Genomic DNA, 7039 nt, shown 5'->3' with positions numbered 1-7039 from the left:
CCACAGCATCAACCTGCTCCAATCTGTCCAAAATAAGATCAATTTAGACCAAAATCCACTAAAACAGGTTCAACATTCTTCTTAGCATAAAAACAAAGAAAAGAGATAAAATGACTCAAAGTTGGGATATGAAAGCAAAATAACCTATCTAAAAGAGAATAAAAAGGCACTTTACGTACTAAATACTTAATACATATCAACGTGTAAACCCCCAACTTTGTTTCTAGAGAAAGAGATCTTGTGAAGGTTGTGCTGGTTAAAGGAAATCGAATCAGTATTTAATACAAGTCAGTGTTCTTATGAAAATCGGGTCAGATTTTCCGTTTCTATGCTTAAACCCAATGCTTTATAATTGGTGGGACATTGAATCTTTGACAAAATCCAATATTCTACAAACTATGTCTTGAATGGAATTTGTTGATCGATTCAAGGAACAATTATATCCTAAAACAGCAATAAGGCAATTCGAAAAGGAATTCTTGAAGTTAGAACAGGGCAATCAAACAGTAAGGTAGTATATAGAAAAGTTAATTGAACACTCCCATTTTGCTTAACATTATATCTCATCTGAGTCTCGTAAAGTTGAGAGGTATATTTGGGGATTAATGTATTTGATCCAAGAATTTGTGATTGCAATGAACCCCACTACATTCCCACTGGTAGTAGATGCAGCAGAAACAACTAAAAGAAATAAGAACTGAAAAGGGAAGAAAAGGTAGTTGAAAAGAGAAAGTGGGAGGGGTCTTTGGAAGAGTTTAGAATACCAAAGTTTCTAAAAACATAAAATCGCTCGGTTCAGCAATTCAGTGAATGACCCTGTCAAAGATGTCATTGTGTTCACCAATGTGATTGCAATGTGAATCAAAGAGTTTGTTTTAGGTGTGGAAAATCGGGGCATTATATCCCGAGATTGCCAGATGCCTCAACGTTAAAGAATCTGATATTGACTCCAAATCACATTAAAACAGACTGCCCTCAATTAAAGAATCTGATATTGAATCCAAATCACATTAAAACAGACTGCCCTCAATTAAAGAATCTGAGATTGACTCTTAGTGGAAACACTCCAAGTACTCTTGGGGGAGTTAAAATTAGGAGGGGTAAATCTGATAGGGAGAGGGGACATACTTTTCAGATGTTGAAGGGAGAGGCGGAGGAAATTCCCGATGTGGTGACATGTATGTTCCTTATAGACTCAGTATATGCAAATGTTTTATTTGATTTCGGTGCCAATTATTCGTTTGTATCACCTTTATTTGTTGGGTGTTTATACATGAAATATGTGCCTCTTGACTATGCCTTAGTAGTTGATACTGCTAATAATAGCCAAGTATCAGTTACCCATGTGTTTATTGAATGTCAAATTGAGGTTGAGAGATGTGTGTTACTAATCCATTTATTTCCAATGCCGATAAAGGAATTCGATGTTGTGGTGGGTGTGGATTGGTTGACAGAGAATCCGGCCAACATTATGTGTACTAGAAATATGATACACTTTGATGTACCGGAAAAAGGGCCAATTTTGATTTATAGTGATCGGAAGGATCATCACACCAGTTTGATATTTGTTATGAAAGCTCGAAAGTGTGTTCAGAAGAGGTGCCAAACTTTCTATCATATGTGGTCGATACGAAGAAAGAAAAAGGTAAAGAAAAATCCATCCTAGTCGTCTGTGAATATCCTCGGGTATTTTATGATGATTTGATTAGTTTACCTCCTGACCCATCAGTTGAATTTAGAATCGATCAAACGCCCGCGACATCACCGGTGACCAAAGCACCATACCGTTTGGCACCATTTTGAATTGAAGTAATTAATAACCCAACTGCAAGAATTGCTTGACAAGGGCTTTATCAGACCGAATACATCTCCTTAGGGTGCTCCTGTTTTATTTGTTAAAAAGAAAGACGGGACAATGAGAATGTGTATCGACTATCGGGAACTAAATAAGCTGACTATAAAGAATAAATATCATTTGCCAAGAATCGACGATTTATTTGATTAATTGGTTGGGCCAGTTAATTCTCCAAAATCAATTTACGTCAGGAAATCATCAATTGAAAGTCAAAGTCGAAGATATTGCTATTGCGTTCCGAACAAGATATGGGCATCAGGAGTTTTTGGTTGTGTCGTTCGGATTAACTAATGCTCCAGCAACATTCATGGATTTAATGAATAGGATATGTAACGAATATCTTGATAAATTTGTTATTGTATTTATCGATGATATTTTTATATACTCACGATCAAAAGCTGAGCATGCCGAACATCTTCGTCTAATTCTCGAACTTTTAAAAGGGGAGAAATTGTACACAAAGCTGTCCAGGTATGAATTTTGGTTAAGAAAAGTCCAACTTTTTGGATCACATTATTTCTGAAGCAAGGGTAAAAGTTGATTATGCAAAGATTGATGCCATTGAAAGATGGGAAGTACCGAGAACACCAACCGAGATATGTAGTTTCTTAGGTTTGGCTTGGTACTATCGGAAATTTATTCAAGACTTCTCACGGATTGCAACACAGTTGATTAAACTGATGATGAAGAGCGTTAATTATGAATTGAGAGAGGATTAGATTAAAGCCTTCCAGTTATTAAAAGATCGACTATGCAGTGCTCCGATATTATCGCTACTAGACGAGTCGAAGGATTTTGTGGTTTACTGTGATGCTTCAAAATTGGGTCTAGGGTGTGTACTGATGCAGCAGGGGAAAGTTATCGCACATACTTCCAGACAATTGAATGATCGCGAGAAACAGTACCCTACGCACGATATGGAGCTTGTTGCCTTTGTTCTTGCATTAAAGATTTGGAGACATTATCTAGTGGGGACTAAATGTCAAATTTACAATGATCATAAAAGTCTTCAACATTTATTTAACCAAAAGGAATTGAATATGCGACAAAAATGATGGATCGAACTGGTGAACGATTATGATTGCGAAATTTTTACCACCCTACGAAGACAAATGTAGTGGTTGATGCGCTTAGCAGAAAAGAAAAGAGTGGAATGATGAAAGCCGTTGTGTTAAGAGCAAACCTAATCCCTGGCATTCATAATGAGATTTTGAGATGTCAAAGCGAAGCAGTTAAAGAAGAGAATGTCAAAGCTGAGAGAATTGGAGGAATATTAACGACCCTGACAAAAAACGATAGAGGAATTTTATTTTTCCAAGATAAAATTTGGGTGCCACGTTTTGAGAATAACCGCGAGTTAATTCTAGACGAAAGTCACAAATCTCAATATTCCATTCATCCAGGTATCAATAAATTGTAAGAAGATTTGAAACCATTCTAGTGGTGGCCAGTATTGAAGAAAGATAGATCAAATCCGAGAAAGAATAAAAACAATTCAGAACCAACAAAGGAGTTACGCTGACAAACGCCAAAAACTAATCGAGTTTCGGGTAGGATATTTTGTTATGTTGAAGGTTTCTCTATGGAAAGGTATTGTATGATTTAGGAAAAGAGGTAAGTTCAGTCCAAGGTACATTGGGCTATTCAGAATCTGTAAAAATGTTGGTTCAGTAGCGTATCAATTAGAGTTGCTTGAAGAACTCGACGATATTCACAACCCTTTCCATTTCTCAAACTTGCGAAAGTGTTTGATTGATCCGAATATGGTCGTACCATTACCTGAGATGCAAATTGATAATAAGTTGAACTTCATGGAAACCCCTGAGACCATCACTGACCGGAAGGCAAAAGTATTGAGGAATAAAGAAATCAATCTGGTGATAATACAGTGGCGATTTCATTAGGGTCAAGAAGCTATTTAGGAACTAGAGTATGAGATGAGAGCTAAATATCCTCAGTTGTTTGATTGAATGAATTTCGGGACGAAATTCTTTTGAGGGAAGGGTAATGTGATAATCGGTTTATCGGTTATAAAAGTTCAGGGTTGCTTTTGAATAAGGATGGTAAATTGAGGGGGTTAATTTGATTATGTGTTTGAATACTTTTAATCCTCCACCGCCTTATCATTTATGATTGGTTTTTATGAAATAATTGATTTATCTCATTAGGATGGTAAGTAAGAAAAGTAAGGAAGAAAAGTAAAAAGATGTGTACTGTGTATATGTGTGTCCTTGTGATCAAAGCAAATAGAAACCGAAAGGGAAAAAAAAGAAGAAGTTGATTCCTGTGATTTCTTGTATTGGATATTTGTTGTTGATTTTCATCTTCATATATGTATCTTTGTGAATTCAATGTGAGTTTTATTTTGAAAACATTTGTGATAACAAAGTTATCGGCTATAAAGCTCAGGTTGTTTTGAAAAGTGGTGGAAAGTTGAGGGGGGTTAAATTTTTTATATGTTTAAATTGTTTTTAAACTCTCACCGCCTCTTTATAATTATGCATGATATTATGAGATAGAGATATTATCTCATTGGGATGGTAAGTGTTGTAGAAAAAGGATGAAAACATTTTGTGCGGGTATTCTTGGGACCAAGTAAACAGAACCGAAAGGGGAGCTAGTTGAAGCAGTTTTTTGTGATTACATTTTTTGAATTTGTTGTTGTTCATCTTCACATCTTCATCTACGTGAATTATAAGGTGAGTTTATTCTTACAAACTTTCATCTTATTTGGTTGAAAATGGAATCGCATGGTCCCTTATATGGGGATGATATAAAACTGTTTTGATGCTATGATTAGCATAATTGTGGTATTTTGATATGTTTATATCAAGTGAATGGAATAAGGGTGACATATCAAGGAGATGTGTATTTTGGTTGTAAGGGTGGTATATCAAGAAGAGGTGTATTTTGGTTATAAGGGTGACATATCAATGAGGGGTGTATACCAGGATAAGGGTGTCATAATCAATGGAATGTAAAATCTGGGTTTTTGATCAAATTAGTATCTGTTGTCGCATCTTTATGATGCGATGACTTTGAGTTGTCGCATATGTGTAATGCGATGACTTAAGTTATCGCATCCTATTGATGCGATGAATAGGTTCTGTCACATCCTTGTGATGCGAGTGAATTTGTCCCATCCATGTGATGCAACAAGATGAACTTATCGCATCTTATTGATACGACAAGTTGGGTTTATCGTACCAGTGTGATGCGATGAGTAGAGTCCTCACACCAGTGTGTTGCAAGGAATAAGGTTGTCTCACTCATGTAAAGCGAGGAGTTTTTATTTTTACATATATGATGCGATGAGTTTTATCATAATGTGATAAATGAGTTGTTGGACTATTTGATGCAATAATTGGATAATGTTTCATCATTTTGATGTGACAAAAGAGGTTTGTTTTATTAAAATATTGTATATTTGTTATTTATACAAATATGGGTTTATAAAAGTGTTTGGTGATTATTCACCTTGTAATAGCAAACAAATGAATTTCTCACTATACCTCAAGGTCTAACCTTCATTTTGGTGTTTTGAAAATGTGCACTATAGGTCAGGCACAACCAAATGATAAGGGAAAATGGAAATGGTGAAAAGTTATATATGCTTGCATGGGATGTTGGAATAACATGCTATCTGTTTGTATTTAAATGCTCGTTATATATACAAGTTTTATACATGGATTTTGTGGAAAATTTTGGAAGCGACTTTATAATGAAGCTTTTGTAGATTTGGGACCGAATGTGTAAAATGGTATTTCTTAATATATGGAAATATATGTTTATATGCAAATATGATCTTGGGGTGTTACGACATCATTTATTATGTTTTTGGGTAAATAAAACTTAAAGTTTCATACGTGTGTATGCGACATTATATGTTATTTATTTAGCATAAATTTTGGGTTTTCATATGATTTTATCACCTGATTGTAATAAGTGTGCCATAATGAGGAGATGTGTATTTTTGGTAATAAGAGTGATATAATGAGGAGAAGGGTATTATTTATAATAAGGGTGGCATAATCAGGAACTGGGTATACTAGGATAAATGTGACAAAATCAAATTCTGGAAATAATGATCTTTATGGTCATGGATTCTGTTATCGCAAAGCGATAAGGTTGATTGTTAACGCATAGTTTGATGCGATGAGATTGGGTATTTGATTTAAGTATTATTTTTATCGCATTCTTGAGATGCGACAAATATGGCTTATCGCATGTGTATGATGCGAGAAGTTACTGTTATCGTATTTGTTGGATACTACAAGGGTGGTTATCGCATCCTTGAGGTGCGACAAGCATAGGTTATCTCATATATATGATGCGACATAATTTATTATTGCATCAATATGATGCGAGAAGTTGGTGTGTTTTATGTGGTATGCGACAACTTTATTACTTGTTTATTTAAATGCAACATGTTTATATGTGATGCAGGGTTATTTGATTATTTGACGTGATAAATTGGTGTTGTCTCATCTTATTGATGTGACAAAAGAGGTTTGTTTTGATAAAATGTTGTATATTTGTACCAATATGGAATTTATAAAAATGTTTTGGTGATTTTCACTCTGTAATAGCAATCAAAGGGATTTCTCACTAGATCTCATGGTCTAACTCTCATTTTGGTGTTTCAAAATGTGCATTACAGATCGTCCACAATCGGATAATAAGAGGAAAAGGAAACTATGAAAAATTTATGATTGCTTGCATGTAGATTTTGGAATGATGTGATATTGTTGTACCTGAATACTTGTTATATTTGCAAGTCTTGTACTGGATTATGTGGGAAAGTCTGGTAGCTATTTTTGTGATGTATCTTTTATATATAGTTTTGTATTTCTCGATATATATAAAATACGTAATTATATGCAAATGTGATTATAAGGTGTTACAATGTGTTACAATGTGTGTGTGTGTGTATATATATATATATATATATATATATATATATATAATGGCATGTTAGGTTTGTATTAAAAAAGTAGGTTTGACTTAAAACATCTTAGTTAAAGGGTTTTACTACTACTCCATTTCCACAAAAAGGTGTTTGTAACTTCGCGTATTAAATGCGTTCATTTTCAACTTCATAACATTGACTTTCATCTAAGAAAATCCCCACATCATGTCATTATTGAGGAGTGTTTTAGAATTTTTGCAATAAGTCAAAACACT

Source organism: Cynara cardunculus, unplaced genomic scaffold, assembly GCF_001531365.2.
Source record: "Cynara cardunculus var. scolymus isolate 2C unplaced genomic scaffold, CcrdV1 Un_Scaffold_495, whole genome shotgun sequence".
Lineage (NCBI taxonomy): Eukaryota > Viridiplantae > Streptophyta > Magnoliopsida > Asterales > Asteraceae > Cynara > Cynara cardunculus.
The sequence above is the reverse complement of the archived record's forward strand: the minus strand, read 5'-3'. Positions refer to the sequence as shown.